The sequence below is a fragment of the Thunnus thynnus genome, chromosome 2 (genome assembly GCF_963924715.1).
Source record: "Thunnus thynnus chromosome 2, fThuThy2.1, whole genome shotgun sequence".
In the NCBI taxonomy this organism is placed as follows: Eukaryota; Metazoa; Chordata; class Actinopteri; order Scombriformes; family Scombridae; genus Thunnus; species Thunnus thynnus.
In genome coordinates this window covers 18,034,199-18,053,752 of record NC_089518.1, presented here as the reverse complement: position 1 = coordinate 18,053,752, position 19,554 = coordinate 18,034,199, and the positions used below count along the sequence as shown (strand labels likewise).

At 41.7% G+C, this 19,554-nt stretch overlaps 1 protein-coding gene across 6 annotated transcripts in view; it reads right to left on the bottom strand.

The window, feature by feature from the left end:
- kiaa0825 (KIAA0825 ortholog) overlaps positions 1–19,554 on the bottom strand; it is a 124,647-nt gene that overhangs the window by 10,377 nt on the left and 94,716 nt on the right. The window contains exon 24 of one of the 6 annotated variants that reach the window (XR_010931098.1): positions 2,019–2,231. The exons of the other annotated variants lie outside the window; for them this stretch is intronic. The gene's annotated coding sequence lies outside the window, so the exon portion shown is untranslated. The remainder of the gene's footprint in view (positions 1–2,018; positions 2,232–19,554) is intronic. 6 annotated transcript variants of the gene reach the window in all.

Below are 19,554 nucleotides of genomic sequence, written 5' to 3'. Positions count from 1 at the left end.
CTCCAGTCATCCAGGGGAAAGTTTGTGTAAATTTGCAGTGGCTTAATTACTGAATAATTTAGACCATGCTCCAAATTAATGTAGACATCTCCATATTAATGTGTTTGCTCACCTATTCCACATTTATTTGTACTGCGGACAGGAGGGTAGCAATTATCACAGCATATCATAGCAGTTGTGCCAGTATTTCAAACATCATTAGGCGACTTGTCCACCACTGTGTGACTGTGAGCACTACTCTGTTGGACACAGTTTGGTACATTCCTCAAATAGGCTCACAGTGGTTCTGTGGGTAAGATCTATCAAATCTTGCTCTGGAAAAAACGGGTGAGGAGGTTTGTTTGTGTTTGACAAGGTGGTGTCCAATTTAGAGTCCTTGCTGTTTGTGAATGTATTATTATGAGCAGAACACCTGCCACGTCTACACAGCCAATGTCCTCTGGTCAGGGTAGTATAGTAGCTGACTAGCTGATTGCTCCACGAAGACACTGAGTTCTGCACATGGCCCAGGAGGTTGACAGCTCTCTGCTCCTCTAATCTCCCCTCCTAACCCCCCTTTTCCCCACCTTACCTCACCTTTCTTTTCTTCCTCCTCAGTCTCCTGACTGGCTCTTGTTAGGAGCTTGGCTGAGCAGCCTGGCACCTTTCACTGAAACAGCACCCAAGAGGAGGTTGTGACACAGAGAATGCGAAGTGTATGTGTGTGTGTGTGTGTGTGACCTCTCTCACTTGAGCTACTGTAAATCATTATAGAAAGGCCCTTCGTTAAATAAGCCAACCACCTTGGCACCTTTCAGTCGAGTCCCCTGTATGCCTGAAACCGCCTCTCAAACTCCCACTGCATGGGGCACAACAATTAATTCCGAAAAGGAAACAAAAAGCAACTACAAATAAATCTTAGCTTTTGTTTTCAGTCTTGCATTTCTGATGTTTGTTGACAGGAATAAAATGACATCTTTAACAACTGATGCATGTATATCTAAGCATGACAACCCTCTTTCATCTACCTCATATGCCCATATGACCACCCTGTTCCTCCTGCCTTCACCCTCCACTTATATGTTACTGCAGTAACAAGGGGAGGCTAAGCTAGTTGAGCAGTCAGTAAGTCAGCCATTCAGCCTGGCAGGCAGGAAGGCAGGCAGAGAGGCAGGTACCTCTTAATGGCTCCAGTGTGCCTGCAGGTCTCTGGGATCAAAAATCTCAGCAGAGCCAATCTGTCTTTCCCCATGAGCCAAAGGGAGAGAAGGACAGGGGGTGAGAGATGGAGGGAGAGAAATAGATAAGTAGGCAGGTAGAAGATAGAAAGCAAAAAGAGAAAATGTACTTACTTTGACAAGAATAAACATTGGGAGACAAAATGCACACACAGATATATGTGCACATAACATGCACATATCGTACATAATGTAACTACAAGTATAATCTCACACACAAGCTAAAAAACTACTATGTAAGACAAAGCCCAAGGTTCAACCTGAATGCATTAAGTTTTTTGACTGGGTCTCCTTCATATCTGTCAATTCCTGAATCTTTATGAAGACTGCGTTAAGGCGGGGGGGATGATGAAACTCATATGACGTGTCGTAGAAACAAATCAGAGGGAAAAAGTGTTTGTAGTTGTTCCAAATGGCCACACTCAAAGGTGGGGTGAAAAGCTGGCTGTCATAGAAAGGGGCGAGACGCGATAATCGTTCAAATGAGGATAATGGTGCATATTTTCCAATAACCTTTCCTGTAAGGAGTTCATAGTGTTGCACTCCTTTGAACAAACAAAAAGTACCAAGTAGTTGTGTGAAGAATGAAATGAAATGATGAGCTTAAGAGAGAAGTGCAAATCCTGCCTACTTTCTCCCCTCTGCAAACCTGTCCAATTGCTGCATGAAGTGAGCATGATTGTCAGATTTCCAGTTTAGGAGACTTACAGAAATTGTCCTGATGCTGACCCCCAATTCTGACCTCAGAGAGCTGTCTCTCTACGATTTGTATCAGAATTATTTGAAAATTTCATTGCTAACCTTCAAGCTTTGTATCCTTTGTCCAGTCTTGGTACATCAGTTCTCTACAATCAACAGTCTTTTCTTCCATCTTCCATCTTCTGCCTTTTCTCGCAGTCCACCAACAGCCCAGGCTCACTTGTTGCCTTCAGCCTTTCCCTGCAGTCAACATGTACCTTCAATTCCCTAGTCCAACCTCCTCTGCCACCGCAAGATGTGCAGGTCCCCAACTTCCTTTAGAGAATAATAATTAAAGCCTCCTTTAACATACCATCTCCTTCCGTGTTGTGTGTCTCCATTTCCTTTCAACCCTGTCACCAAATGCATAAAATATCACCCATGAATTAATGAACAAAGATGATTCAGATAAACAGTCAGTAGCTTTAGATTTTGCCCTCCACACACACACACACACACACACATATAAGCACAAACACTGAGAACAAGCATTCACTCATGCAATCTCCCCACTGAACAGCATACAGAGGGAAAAAAAGATGTTCATTGTGATTTCACCTCAATGTGCTACCAGGAAATAGCCTATTACTTATTCAGTACTTTCTCTTTGTTATTTGTGCATATATAAACTGTCAAATCTACTAAGGAGCGCTGAGGGTTGAGAAACTGCTACTTGCTCTCAGACAAAGGCCTCACTCTCAGACATTGATCTGGCAAAACTTCTATTCAAACCGCTCCACATATTTCCATAGCAACTATGAATAAATTGCATTTTTCAGCATATTCAACTTTTTCCTGGATTATGTAGTGGCTTAGTTGGGTAGGTTTGCTAGTACGGCCGATTTCATGGTGAGAGATTGGGTTGAAGAACAGACAGACAAGTTGGAAAAAAACTGAACTAACTGGCTCCCTGTCGAGACATCAACTACCACATCAAGACTAATGCAAGCAGACAGTGCAAATTGTTGGATTTTTCACAGTTGTGACACAACATGCAATGACACAACAGTGCGTGGCTGCGTTGAAATATTTTGGATTGAATCAACTTTATTAAGTGCGGTGTCGTCACTCATTGTTTACAGTCCCTGCTGCAGTGCATCAAATCACTTATTTACAAGTTGACCAATCTGACCAATCACAGGCATTTAATTCATGCACGCCATGGTTAACTGGTCTCTTCCTCCCAAACACTGGTGCTGTAAGAGAATGGTGACTTCTCAGGCAATCTGCAGGCGCAATATAACTGGACAATGCAAGGGGTAAATCCTTTTGAGTTGGTTGCATGGTTGCAGGGATGGAAATTTAGCTTGATGTCACTGACGTTTAAACAACAGTTGCACTATGTAATTAACAAGACAGAGAGCTGTAGCTTCATCACTGCAGTCAATATCTAAAGCAACAAGAGCCACAGGAAAAAGGCACCCACACATATCATCAAGGTAATTGCCATAGCCTAGTACATAGTACTTGGCGTTTTTTAAGCAGAGCCTATCTAAGTCACCAGGTAAAACTGTGTTGTTTTAAGAGTATATCACTTGAAAATACCTGTCAGTAGTTGCACAGTGTGGTGAAATTAACTGACACCAGTTGGTGTGTAAATCCTCAGTGACGGCCATACTGTAAATAGTGCAGTGTTCAAGCTTCATTCATAATGACATTATTAGCAATGGGCTCCCGTGGTTTTTCTGGGCCTGCAATGCACTGATTAGTCCATGCAGACATTGATCTCACCTTGCTATGTTGTGTGTGTGTGTGTGTGTGTGTGTCTTGGCTTGGGGAGCTCTGTTATTGTGTATCAGATCAGGGCCTTGTTCTCTTACCATTTCAAACAGTTCATTTTCTACCATGCTAATGGCAGTTTTAGGGGGTTAAGGAGATAAATAAATCCTTGCTGTCACTTCATTTAAAATCAAATGCCACTTAATTATAGCTGTATGTGTTTTCAAACACTTTGCATAATTTATTGTTCTGCTCCATCCTAATCTCCAGATCCTTATCGCATGTGCTCTATTTTACCCCCTCTGTCCTTATAATAAAATTATAATGCTCCCACTCTCAGTTTTCCTTTCTCTTTCTTGCTGCCAACAGCAGTGTGAAAGAGATAAGGAAGGCGATGAAAAGACATTTTTAAGTTGTGCCTCACCTAGTACGGATTTGATGCTGTAAAGGTCTATTGTCAACTCAGGAGAGCGCGCACACACACACACACACACACACACACACACACACACACACACACAACCCTCTGGCAGTGTCGCAGTTCTTACAACCAAGATACAAACACTGTCAAATTCTATAAAAAGAGCGACGTAACATCATCATTCATGATTTTGTTATAAGCGCACACGTTCCAAAAAATAACTAATGCAAGCATGCTGACGAGATTTTTTAACCTTTATCCATGTGATGTCAAGGAGCTTTCCCTGATTTGCATGTGTACTGTACAGACCCACACTTTCATTTCTTTGTAGCACTAACGTGCCAGAAAGAACTACACACATTAGTGACATTAATGTACTAGCGAGGTGTAGGTCATAAAGGGAGGTGAGGGGCACTAATATGCTACTTTACTGGCTGAGGCTGCCATCATCAACACTAAATGTCAGATCACATCAGTCATTTTCTCTCTTTTGGAAAAAAAAAAAAAAGTTAAAAAGTTGGCATTCTGTTCTAGTGACCTTGCTCACAACTCAATGAAAATTTCTTATGAGATTAAATTAATGGGCCATTAAAATAGAGGGGCAGAGAGAGAACTTTAAAAAGGCCTTAATTAAATTGCAAGTAAATGCAAAATAACATTACACTGACTAAGATGGATTTAATGTTGAAAACAAATCAGAATCATTTTATTCACTAAACTTAATAACTTAGGAGAATTTGGTGTCACTGACAGACGCAGATACTGACAACCTTTGCACACACACAGCATGACCCCAAATCCATTGTAAGTGCAAGACTTATATAATAATTTGTATGCAGTTTGACACAGTGGAGTATACATCTCACTATACATTCATGCAATCACCATTTCTATCATTTTGCATTCAGGGAGCATAGTGTACTGTATAGCTGCAGCTGCTGAGGGAGTGGTAACGTAATTGTCCGGCAGTACAGTGGACCAGAAGACAGATTTAATCCTTGTAATCAGTGGATTTTGATTCTTGAGCATTTATATCATTTAACTAAGTACAACAAGTAAAGGCCTAGTTTAAATAAGCAAACACAGGCAACATCTGAAACTATCATTTTTGACAAGCCACTGATTAAGAAAGCAAGTAAGAGCTCCAACTGTTTTTGATTTGAAAGCGGCACGTATTTTGTTGGCAGTTGATCGTGTTATTTCTTTACATAAAAAACACAACAAAAATACCTCCTAATAAGTACCTTACTTTACTCAACTTGGGCAAATAAAAGCCTTTCATATAAGTTGGTGAAGGATACACACACACATACACACACACACAAAATCTGTAACACCTCCATCAATGAGCTTCAGTCAACGTGAATTGGGAGCAGATGGTGTGTGCATACCTAACAAGATGTGTATGCGGCTTTCTGTTCCACAGAATCAGAAGCAGTAGCTTCAGTGTTACCATAACTAGGTAATGGATGGGAGGAGCATGCAGTTGTGCATCCTCTCTGTGGGCCTTCCATCCTGGGCCAGTCGATGGACCAGACAGGCTGGGGCTTAGTATATCACATAGATCCCATGGCTGGACAGCAGAGCCGACAAATACAAGTCAATAGGAAGGTACTGCTTTTGAATATTCACAGTAGTGTCTAGTGGCAGGCTGCATATTAATTGGCCACAGAAAAATCGTGCTCTGTCTTTGATGCAGATTTTGTAAAGATTCCTTGACTGAGAAAGAAAAGAAAAGGCAATCCGTGAGGTGTGCATGTAGTTGTGCGTGTGGTAGTGGTGGTGTTGGGTGTGGGTGAGAGGTGAGGTTGTATTCTCTTGATTGAGTGACTTAACAGCTGGGTCACTTAAACCAACACAATCAATGTCAGTCAAGTCAATCTGAGTTCAAAACACAGAATTCATTGCAAATAAACTAATATTGTATAGTATAAACTTCAGATAGACACCACTATATAATTACAATAAAGTAGATTGCTTAGCCTCAGAAAACCATCAATCATATACAGTATAGCCATTCCAAACATATTCCCTATAGAGAAGCATAAAGATATTGCTATTGAGCTTTTGAAATGTCAGGGCAATGGAAACCCAGGCATTGTGCAATTACATAATGATTATTGCAAAAACTTTCTCCCCCTCACTCAGTGTGGCTGTAATATGCAGTGGATGGCCATGGGGGTTCATTAGTGAGAACAGGCTGCTGTTGAAAAGCTCTAGTTTCACCTCTGATCCCGACTAATGTGATTTGGACCTGAGATTGGTAGTGGAGAGATTAGATGCTAGCTCACCTCAGGGTGGGAACCAGAGAAGGAGACATACATCAATGTTGTTTGCTTTCAAACTCAAACGTCTTCTTACCTCTAATTTGCTCTGAAGCATCTGCAAAAAGTGTCTAGAAAGCATTCATCGTCTAATTTATTTTGCAGTGAAGGAGAATTGGTGGGGCTGAGCGGGTGCTTGCTAATCCACTCAGTTACATTTTGGAGTGCATGATTTGGGCTTTCATAACAAATCAATTGATTTGTTGTGAGTAAGACTGGAGAATGGAAGACCAGCTATGGATGACAACTGTGTTAGCATTCTCCTCTTATTACCTCATGGCTTACCCCCATGGCCCGCACTGCCAGTCGCAATGTCAGATTACTCCTTCTTTCATTTCCTTTTCATTAAGCCTCTGCGCTCTCTGTCACTTCTTAGCCTCCATCCTTACAGACCCTCCAATTCCATCCATATACTCCTTGTGCCCCCTCCACCTCCTCCATTATGTCTCTACCTCTTTCCCTCATTCCTCTCTCCCCCTCTCATTAGGTCATAGTTGTGGTGATTTGTCAGGGTGGCTGTGTTGATTAATAGGCCGACGGAGCCCCTATATTTGGGGGCTGTCAGCGGGGCTCCAGAGTGCCAGGGCCACCCCGCTGAGCTCCCTCACCACCCAGGTGGCCCCATTTGGGCTAAATGAGCTGTGAAGGGTCCCGGCTATGCCCGCCTGCCCCACACTCAGACGTTACGCACAAACACACACGCATGCATAGACACAAAAAGGCACACATGCGGGCACACACACACACACACACACACACACACACACACACACACACATACACACACACACACTCTGAGATGCAGGCGCACATGCAGGCACGCTCACGTACTCAACACCCTGGCTCTCACTGCCACGCACCCCTGCGTTCCCACATGATTTGTCACACTCCATCAATAGACAATAAGTTACTGCCACTCTAGCCTGTCAATGGGCCCTGTCTTCAGCAGACCCCTCTATGGTGTCTCCTAGCCCGAGGGGGGGGTGGGGGTGAGAAAGGGTGAAAGAGAGAGAAAGTAGCAATCATGTAGTAGTTGAGAATGAAAACGGAGAGGAATAAAAAGAGTCCGGAAGAGAATGAGGATGAGAAATATGCATGTGTATGAAAGAGAAAGAAAATAAAGACAGGTAGGTGGATAGAAAAGAGAGAAAGAGGATGCAGGAGATATTAGACAAATTGCTTTGCTATGCATCCCACATCCCAATGGAGGGTTTACAGAACTCGTCCTGATGCACAGGCAAGTAGCCAGGTTCAAGGAAATGGGAGTCTGAGCCTGTGTGTGTGTTCGTGTGTGTGTAGAGTAACATGGTTCAGCTGCTCCAAGCCAATTGCCTGGCCTTGAAGTCAGAGGCAGGTTGTGTGCATGAATGCGTGTGAATGCGAACGTCCCTCTTTGCAAGATTATTTTTGTTCTCCCCAAACTAGGAGGGGGAGACCTTGGTGAATGAGATCATCCTGCTGTATTGCACAGGCACACACACACACACCCACAAATGCACAAGCACGCACACCTCCACAATGATTCAATCTGATGATGGGTATTGGAGGGGAAACTGGAATCTGTGAAGGTCAGAAAAGTCTGAACAGTAACATCCACCACTGCAGGCTACTGCCACTGTCTCCACTCTTACACTGTCATTACTGCTGGCTGGCTAGCTCTCATTATCAACTTACTTTATCAAATACACTTCATTATCAGCTTGTCCTTAACAGACAGATGGGATGGACCCTCCAGCAAATGACAGAGTAACTGGTATAAAGTGATTCCTTTTAAAGTCTATTCAATGAACGGGTCATAACACATATAGTCCTCTGCTATTAGTTTATCTGTGATTTACACTTGATTGGACATCTGGAGGAAGAAAAAAAGTGTTATGTTTCTTCAGAAAATACTGTTTAATTGTACCAATGGCTATGCATTATAATTACATCTGAAGTGATTATAGTCATTATGAAGTCGTTATTTCTGAGACTGTTGAACATATGAAAGGCGGATGGATACACTGGCTGAATAGACAGCTGTTACTGAAGATGTAAGTAACAGACAGCCCTATCACGCTGGCAATATGGACGACCATGAAATTAAGACTCAACGTATAGTAATTACAATGACAATGAGCTTTGTTCGACGTGTCAAGTATCAATCTAACACTTGCCAGGCAGCTTTCATATCATAGCTAATAGGCAGTTGGCGGGCCAGGCCGTTGCCAACCACTGAACCAAACTATTCATAAGCCGGCCCTTGTCATTGTGCTTAGCAGTTGACGTAACAGTAACACACACATCAGCTACATGTGCCCCCATGCAAATGAGTGCATTAGAGCAGACCTCGGAGAGCGGAGCGTGGCCAATAAATCCAGCCAGGGTGAGAAATGTAGCCTTTACCATGCGTGTCCAACCCCATCTATTTAACCTAATTACACACACCATACCAGGTAATAAAAGTCTGCATGCCATCAATTCTGACATCCCATCCAGGGCACTGAGAGGAATGTCTATTAAGATCTATAAATCTTCAGGGTAGTGATCTTATCTAGGTATAAAGTGTGTGAAAGGGTGTCTCAGTAGGCGGCTGTGTCTTTCCTCCGTGAATGTGTGTGTGTGTGTGACAGAGAGACTGAAGTGAGTCAGTATAGCTCCCATATACTTTTGACACGTATGTATGTATGTGCATGTCCGGCTATGTGCCTTTTCAACTACTTGTGCATCAGTCTGCTGGTACTGTAATGGAGCATACGAGTGAGTGAACGCACCCGCCTGTGTGCAGCTGAGTTGTAAGTCAAATTCTGGATGCAGGAGGTGCCACACAAAGAGATGAACCCACCGATGGAGTTCAACCATCCCTATTCTCTTTATGGGCTCTAATCCAAAATGAAAAGACAAAACAACAAATAGCTGATTCAGACAGCAGTAAAACACGCCACCAATCCTGGTTTTGGCCGACTGCTTTTCCTAACCAGGTGTTTCATGTCGCTCAATGACAGGCTTGTCTGTCATGCCGGAGGCCGGGCGGAACGTGGCTGCAGGTACTTTCACTTTCCGACGTCACGCCTTGCGATTGGTTAAAGAAAACAGCATGGAGTTGCCGCAGCCAGTGTTTTAGCCACAGGCTGCTGGAGATAAATAGATGTAGTCACAGTAGCTTCACTTGCACTCTCCTCGCCTTTGTCTGCAGCACACCTGAGCTACACCTGATCCCCATCCCCACCCATGGATGTGGATCTTTGAAAGAGAGGATGAAGTGGTAAGGTGAAGCAATTCACAAAAGGAAGGGTGAGGGGAGTGAAAGACAAATAGCTGAGAGGTGATGAATCCTATTGTAGGAAGCCATCGCTGTGAACCATTTCAACTTTTCACCTCTCTGGCTAATTGGCAGAAAGAGGATCATTCATGTTAGAGTGGCAGCATTATTGCATTAAACACGATTAAATATACTGGCTATTGGGTGAGAGATGACAGCTTAGTAAAAGGAGCATGAATAAAAATAGAAATATTATCTAGGAGCTCACTAAAACTACTGTACAGTGGCATACAGTAGTTCAGCTGTAATTGCAATCATACTAAACGATAAATTGTTTTTAATGTGGTTCCTGATATTTACTTTTATAAAACATTGAAACCTTGCTTTCAGCTCTATGCAATACTCAATAGACAAGTCAATTTAGCGCTTCCACATCCCAAATATCAATGAAGAATTTGCCCTAACAAGCAAACATTTCAACAACCATAATGAAAACAGCCATACGGGCCTGTCTCCAACTCACTCTCTCTCTCATCATTTTGATGGCATATCACCCACCCAGTCTGCAATTTTCAGCTTCCTGAGAAAAAAAAGAAGAAGAAAAAAAACAGGATCACCACACCTGGATTTCCACTCCAGGATGTCATCCATGGAATTCAGCAGAAAAGCTAATCCATCAAACTCTGTAAAAAGAACAGCGTGGGTGTGTGTATTTTCTATTAAAAAGGATTACTCCATTACCAAAACACACCCGGTTTGAAAAGCCAGCTCAGAATATACGGTTTGGTAAATTGATTTATTACTGATTTATCTCGCATAAGCCTAAGACAGTGTTGGTTTTTGGATAAGTGCAGGCTTTGTGTCACAAACAATTACTGTTTCATATAGCTGGCTAAGAAAAGCTGGTGAATTCGCAGCGGCTGCTGTCAGAACATCAGGCTGTTGTGGCCCCTGTCACTGCAGAATACGCTAAATGGCTAGGATTGATAGCCAAGTTTGCTGGGAGGAGGGACTTCTTTCTCATTGCACTTTGTGCTTAGTTTGAAAATGGCAAACCCCAAAATAGTCACACATACAAACACATCTGCACAAATACAAAGATTTATAAACAGAGGCACATATAGAGTTTTATTCATGAACGTACACACGACACACAAAGGCGGTTAAATGGTGATTCGCTGTTGGTTTATGAAGATTATGCTCTTCTTCATTGTCACATGTTTGCTGCATTGTGCCTCTACTCTCTACAGAGCTCACAGCTTCAAAGCTCCTCCAGTGCAATTGTTGTCTCAGTCACCTATTATAAACAACGCATTTTTAGAGAAAAGGCAGTAATTGTGCAAAAGTGTGGCACAAATGGTTTTGTAACATTACTGTATGCCTTCCTTCAATGCAACCCATACACAGGACCCTGAAAGCTCTCATCAATTGAAGTTCTGCTTTCATCCAGCATAAAAGCTATGTTTGCAATTGAGCTTTGGTGCTATACCTTTCCTCGCCTTTACCCCCAACCTCTCCGCCTTGTTTCATATGAGTGCACAACCACAATGGCTTGAGTAATGGGTCCAAAATGCCTTTTCCTTGAACAAAATCACTGTTTTTGTGGGTCATGCGGAGGTAACTGAGACCTGTACAACTTGAACAGACTACTGCTATTACTAATTCCTCTCTCTCTCTCTCTCTCTATTCTAATAGTGAAACCATTCTGCAGTATCTCACAGGCCCCATCATTTAGCCTGGCTCAATGCAATATACACACACACGACAGAGAATAAGTAAGAGAAAGAGAGAGAGGCACACAGAGAAAAACACAGGGGGAGAGAAAGAGAGAACACAGGTCAACCACAGAGCTTTTTCCTTGTTTGAAAATGTCAACATCAAAGAGAAGCTTCTCTCCATTGGTGGGGGCGTGCTGGTGGGCTGTGGATGTTTCCCTGCTGCAGAATGAATTGGGGTCCAAAGCCAAACCAAGAGCAGTCTAAAATAGCCTGGTGACTGGGTGGTTATGGCCTCACATCTTATATGAGTCGAAGCCGCATGCTTTTAGTGCCCAGTGGCTGGCCTTGTTTGCCGCATTACACTGTAACTAGGATGTATAGTGGGAGAAAAGTGCTAGAGTGTTACATTGGCACAAAGGTTTTGGTTGAAAAGTTATTCTTAGTTTAAAAATCCTTTAATTTAGCTTGTAAACGACAAACATCCTGTCATAAAAGTTAAATTATTGACAATTTTGCTTTTCTCTCACTGTGTGTCAGCTGTAAATGGACCCAAGACACTGCCAGTTACTCCGAACTCACATCCTTTCACCACCTGCTGACGTAATATCCTTTGACATGTATCCTCTATCACATATGACAGCGTGTTGTGGGTGTGAGCACATGTGTGTGTACGTACATGCATGTTTAGAAGCGTGAGCAGGCTGCAGACAGTGGCCACTGGGAAATCAAGGAGCACTTTGTCATGCATCTTTAAATGTGTGACACTGCGTCTCATGAGACGGCGCCTGATTGGTCTACGAGGCATCAAAGAATGACGGGTGAGTGATGGCCTCGAGGGGATATAATGTGTGTGTGAGTTGTGTGTGTGTGCTGGCTGGGGTTAGAGACACAGGACAGCACTGTGACATGTCTGGGTGGCACCCTGTCAAAGCCAGCTGGCAACGTCTTATAATGTTGCCATCAGGGAGTCATACGCCACTCTAGTCTCAGTTTTCAAGATTCATATAATTTTAACCCATATGTGAACTTCAACACAGAGAAAAAAAATTGAAGCAGCTTTTAACCGACCAATCACTCTTTACATAGAGATTTGTTGGACCGTGGGTATCATAATGAATGCATGTCAAACAAGTCAGGAACAAGAACATACAGCATGTGCAAGTACCAAAAAACTCACTATCAAAAATTCACACTGTAAATTAAAGGAACTCGTGTTTTTACATTTGACATCTTGCCATCACTTTAAGAATAATTTATAATGACTGCACAATAGGATCAAGCTCAAAAGCCCACACCGCCAGCATTACAACCAAGTCCATTGCACAGAGTGCAATTCTGTAATCAACAGCACCGAGACATGTTTTAAACGGAATGCACACTGTAAAAAAAAGCACGGAGGAAGAGAATATATCAGACAAAAATATTGTGCTGTTAAATATCATTAATCTTTTATGTTTGGAGTATTTCTGCATTGTATTAACGTATGATGTGTTTTACTTTTTTGCTGCAGGGTGCTTAATTTATTGTACGTCATCAGTCTTCCTGGTATCAGTGTAGTTCAGTTGGTTTGCTACATTTCATAGAAATATTTTTGACCACCTGCAGAGACAAAGTGTAAACTTGTTGCATTTGATACAGCAAAGCAAGAGTCATAGCCTTCTATTATCTTTAGTTTTCTGACTGCATTGCATACTGATCTACTGGGGCTGCTGTCACTTTAGTATCTCTGCCTCTACAGTGATGGGGTTTTCTTTGTAGGACTGTTGAATACCACTGCAACTCTCTCTAGAAAGAAGATGCAATGTTTGTTCCCTGAAAACATAGTAAAAAAATGAAAGCAATTTTCAGTCCATTATTTGTTAAAAAAAAAAAAAAAAAAAGGTTTTCCAAAATGACAGAATAATCAAGAAATTAGATGGTTAATTTTCTTTTTTTTTATTTTAAATAACTGATGTTCTGCCTTTCCCTGAATTTGTTTTGGGGAAACAAACACATTGCCGTCCTGTTTGAGGCAGAGCACCCAATGGAAATTCACTACAGCTTCCTCAGCAAACCTATTTCCTCTTGTGAACTATAAAGAAAGTCTTTGCTCTTTAATTATGTTGCACTGAAAATGTGCTGATGTTATAGATGGGTGAAATATTTCTAATTTTGCTGCTCTGGACATGTCTCTTTAGACATTAATTTGAGGGAATAAAAAAGCATACCAACAAAATGAATGCAGAAAAGATGCAAGGTGCATAATCAATGGCTGTTTTAATGATGTTAAAATCTTTCAGGATGGATTTCTCATTTAATTTGAATATTTGCAACCATGAAATGCAGACTGAGTTATGATATGATACAGTGCATTTATAGTGTAGTCAAAAACACACAAGAGTTTTTAAATCAAAAGTAGAACAAATAATGGGGATTTTTAAAAATAATATGATAGGGTGTATGTAATCTATAGTAACCCTATTACTATCATGTTGAAATAAGCTTGTAGTTTCTTTAAATACAAAAAAGAAGCAACAGCTTCATCCTCTGGTGTGTGAATCATGTGTGGCTGCTGTAAAGAAGAGCTGAAATCCAAAACCAACAGGGGGCAGGCATAATTACCGAGCATGTCCCTCATATTTACTATCTTTTAATAAGCTACTGACATAGAGCAGACAATGGCCTGTCATCTTTATTTTGAGTTTATTTGTATTATGTTTAGTCGTATTTTCATCAGTGTACAAGGACTGGCATGGAGTGAGAGAGAGTGTTTAACTTTGTCTCCCTGGTCTCTGGTTCTGATAGATGTTACCAGCTCTTACCACCCGAGAGGTGGAGAGAGAGAGAGAGAGAGAGAGAGAGAGACAGAGAGACAGAGTGAGGGAGGAGGAGGATTTACGCTGGCACCGCATTTTTGTCCAATTAATAGATTGCCAGTGTGTTGCGTATTTTGCATGACAAAGGAGGGTAATATTAAACTGCCATTTGTAATGAAAATGCACTTTGCAAATTAAAAAGTGCAGAAACCCAATTTTTCCTACCTCTTTAGGAAATAAACAGTCCTTAACCAATTAAAGCGCATTGTAATAATTCTGTGATTTATTGCAGGTTGTTTAACTTTCAAAACTCGGCTAACCTATATTAAGGTCACAATCCATCATGTCTTGCATGGAGTGCTGTGGAGTAATGGCTGTTGTATTAGCTGCTTTTGATGATAGTATGAAAGAAGTATTAGCACTTGTCAACAAAACTGCTTACAACATAACATTAGCATGCATGAGCTGCGTCGCCTATTCATTATCTTGGCAGCTCCACACACGCGGTTACTGCCTTATAAAACATTTTGCCAGGCCGAGAGCACACGCACACTGTTTGGTTTTGTGATAGAGTGGCAACATGCAAACCAAGGGGCTCGCTCTGGTTGCAATGCAAACAGGTACTGGAAAGATGGAACAGTCTCTGTGAGACACAAGTGAGGATGGGAGGAAGAGCGAGGGAGAGAAGGAAGGAATGAGGGATGGATAAAGGATAAAGGAGATCACTCTCCATCTTTGCCTTGATTACTCTTCTTCAGTTAAGCTTCAGTCTCTGTGTTATAAACACACTAGAAAATGTCCACTGGCTGACAGCGGAAGAAAGGGAGAGAGGACAGGGGAAACAGAATGGATGAATGCAATGAGGGTGAGAGAGAGTACAATGTTATGAAAAAGCTACCAGCCTTTAGAGTTGAGCTGAGGCTGAATGATGACTGGCAAGAAAAAGGTAGCGCCAGAAGCGATACGGAAAGAGGTAGACACAATAGAAGCTGAGCTGTGAGGGTAACATTTGGAGGGCTGTTGAAGCAGATACAATGTGGAGAAAGAGAGAGCTTCAGTGGTAAGAAGCAACTGATTTGAAAGACAGAAAGATGGAGATGATGAGGGGGTTGAGGGTGAGACATGGGTTGAAATAGAGAGAGAGAGAGAGAGAGAGACAGATGTAAACACAGAGAAAGAGTTACAGCTGAAGGGCACGGCAGGGTACCAGCCAGAGAGAGAAAGATGCAGAGATGCAGAGCGTTGTGACATGGTGACATTTGCCTCCACAAATGGGCTCTCTGGCTTTAGCAGCGCAGTCTGGTGCGATGCCCCCCGACTGTGAGCCAAGAATGCACTTAGCTCAACAAGAGCAAATGAATGGCCCTGTTTTGACTTCTACCATTACACTCCTTCTCCCTGATAGCTGGTGCTGGGCAGAGTGGGTCTTTGTTGGAGCACAGGGATCCCTGCGTGTTTAAACACCCCTGCATGGTCTAATTAGTGTGGTAAATCAGCAGTTGGATAATATGTGGATTCAGTACTTAGCCCTTGATTCTGTAGTTCTTGTTCATCTGACTTGCTGCAATTTGGAGGCAACTAAAATTAAATTCAAGGGTCAACATACATTGTTAACATAACAATACACTAAATTTCAAACCCATTTCAAGATGAAAAGCAGTAAAGCAGATGCCAGTTTGTTATCTGTAGTTCCATTCTCATATCTGGACATACTGTTTGTTCTCAATGGGGGCATATAGAACCATGCTCTTTACTTCCCACACGGATAAATCTGAATGTATACCTGTCACGAACCACACAAACACCTGACTAGCCTACAAACGTGTCAACAAGAGCCCATTTAGCAGCAAAAGCCACCATGCCAGCTACTCAATAGAGCTAATTACATCACTGAGGATTCTCATGTCCTAGAGCAGCACTGCTAAGCAGCATGCTTATATTATTTTATTTAGTTTTTAACTGGAAGTCCATTTTAGACACATTTTCTCATCTCTTGAATAAAACACACAGAAGTCTACTCCTCTTGTGAGAGACAAAAGTGCTCACTCAAAAGTTGTGCTGGGATTTTTTTCCCAGTTAAAAATACAATTATACCGTCAACTAACAGTAAAATGGACCAACCAACAAATTTATTTATTTATTTTTAACAACAATTCAACATCTATTATTTCATACTCTTTTGCATGTGATAATTTCCTCTTTAGAGACAGTGTAGGCACTCGACTGAGTTAAGAGAAGTACACAGGTAAAGGAACTAGTTGCTATTTTGGGGAAGTAACATATTCATACTGTCAGTGTTGTTGTTATATGGTGTGTACATAGAGTACCAGGCAAAAGTTTGGACACAGCTACTCATTCAAGGGTTTTTCTTTGTTTTTTACTATTTTCTACATTGTAGAACGATACTGAAGACATCAAAACTATGAAATAACACATATGGAATCATGTAGTAAACAAAAAAGTGTTAAACGAAAATATCTTTCATATTTTGGATTCCTCAAAGTAGCCACTCTTTGCCTTGATGACAGCTCTGCACACTGTGTTGAGACCATCAGTTATCTTGTACTGGTGTAGTGTTGGTATACAGGCAATAGCCCTATTTGGCTACTGTAGTAATCCATATTACGGCAAGAATCACTCAACTAAGTAAAGAGAAACAACAGTCCATCATTATTTTAAGACATGAAGGTCAGTCAATCTGGAAAATTTTAAGAACTTTGAAAGTTTCTTCAAGTGCAGTCGCAAAAACCATTAAATGCTATGATGAAACTGGCTCTCATGACAACCGCCCCAGGAAAGGAAGACCCAGAGATACCTCTGCTGCAGAGGAGAAGTTCATTAGAGTTACCAGCCTCAGAAATCGCCAATTAATGGCACCTCAGATTAGAGCTCACATCAATGCTTCCCAGAGTTCAAGTAGCAGACACATCTCAACATCAACTGGAAACTGCGTGAATCAGACCTTCGGGGTCAAATTTCTGCAAAGGACCCACTACTGAGGGAGACCAATAATAAGAAGAGAATTGCTTGGGCCAAGAAACACTTGAGTGGACATTAGACCAGTGGAAATCTGTACTTTGGCCTGATGAGTCTAAATTTGAGATTTTTGGCTCCAACCACCATGTCTTTGTTAGATGCAGAGAAGGTGAACGGATGGTATCTGCATGTGTGGTTCCCACCGGAGGTGTGATGGTGTTGGGGGGCTTTGTTGATGACACTGTTGGAGTTTCATTCAGAATTCAAGGCACGCCTAACCAGCACGGCTACCACAATATTCTGCAGCAACACGCCATCCCATCTGGTTTGTGCTTTGTGGGACCACCATGTGTTTTTCAACAGGACAATGACCCAAAACACATCTCCAGGCTATGTAAGGGCTATTTGGCCAAGAAGGAGAGTGATGGAGTGATGCATCAGATGACCTGGCCTCCACAATCACCCAACCTAAACCCAATTGAGATGATTTTTGGATGAGTTGAACTGCAGAGTGAAGGAAAAGCAGCCGACAAGTGCTTAGCATATGTGGGAACTCCTTCAAGACTGTTGGAAAACCATTCCAGGTGACTAAAACATGAAGCTGGTTGAGATATTGCCAATAGTGTGCAAAGCTGTCATCAAACTTAACAGTGGTTACTTGGGGGAATCTAAAATATGAAAGATATTTTGATTTGTTTAACACTTTTTTGTTTATTACATAATTTCATATGTGTTATTTTTATAGTTTGATGTCTTCAGTATTGTTCTACAATGTATAAAATAGTACAAAATTTAAAAAAAAACCCTTGACTGAGTAGGTGTGTCCAAACTTATGACTGGTACTATATGTTTTGATGTTTTAATGAACTGCTGGATGGGCCAAAGACAATTTTCCACTTCTGTTGTATTCTAATGTGAATAATTAGTGTGAAATCTAACTTTATCCAAACATGTGCACACACACATACATGGCCATATACATCCACTGTATTAATACATGTATAGAAAGAGCTCTGTGTACTCAGACATGAGGAAACATGTAAATGCTCACTGGTTGAACCGAACATTCTGACTCGGCCCTTCATATTGATATTTGGCCTGTAGCACAGTTACCATTACATGTCTCTATACACTGTCTGTCTCTGATCACTCAGTCGTCCAGACCTGCTATGCATGTGTTGATATTCAAATCTCTCTATTTTCCTCTGTAGATTCAGCTCCCTGATGATTATTCATGTGCATTTAACTCTCAAACAGCCCCTCATTAACTGTGGCACGCTGGGCCATACGTTGGGCCAAATTACGCAGCTTTGACATACACAAACCAGCAGGGGGGAGGGAGGGAGGGAGCGGAGTCGTCAGGATAAAAGGCCTGGCTCTCTACTTGGTCCTCTCTAACCATAGATAATGGCTGCCAACGTGTCTGTATGGTCTTTTAAAGCAATCAGCACTTTCACTTTTAGAGGAGTGGGGTTGGGGGTGGGGGTGAAGAAGGGGGAGGCTGAAGAGCAGGAGGAGAAGGAGGGAAAAGGGGGGTGAAGTGGTAAACACTGAGACAGGATTGGACCCTCACCATCAAACACACAGATGGTAAGGTGGGTAAAAAGCAAAGTCGAAAATTTTGACTAGAAGCAAGAGAGTTCCTGAGTTGATCTATAAGACAGGGATATTTAATTTTATCATTAATTGATTGGTATCAGTTACATAAAGCTTGATGTATTAAAACACAGCAACTTATTCCTTTTAATAAATAAACTGCAGCCAGGAGTTTTGACTAATGATATACACACTGACAGTTGTGGTAAGCCATGGGAGCACAGCCAATTTGGCTTTAAAAAAATTGGCATTTTGTGACTATTTCAGCAACATTTTGCAGGTGTTGCTGTTGGCTAAAAACTTCATTTGAACCTTAGTGTTTTGTTCATGCTGGGGATGATGATAGGTTGTCCAAATCCTGCCCAAACCTTCCAGCCACAATAGTACCAGACTAAAACTACCCTCTCCACAGATACAGTACATAAAAAACTATACCACACTATACTGTACAAAACACAATAAGTGACCATTATAGGAAAGCTGTGATGCAAGCTATAGTTTCTAATGCAGGCTTACTCAGGTACTTTAATTTATGCCTGCACTGTGAAGCTGTTTTATGTAGGAAAATGTAAATATCATATTGGGACTTGGCAGATACTCAATATTAGATGAGTTCATGAGCACTTGAGCAAAAAACTTGATTCAGACATCCATACTAGAGACTTGCTCTGGTTCTAAGTGATAGCTAATGAAAGATGGCTGGTGAGTATGTACTGTGTAAGGATAAGGAAGAGTTATTGAATTCTAGCGGCTAATGAAGTTAGCCAGGAGATTAAAAAGGGGTAGAAAATCTAAAAGGAAAACAGGCA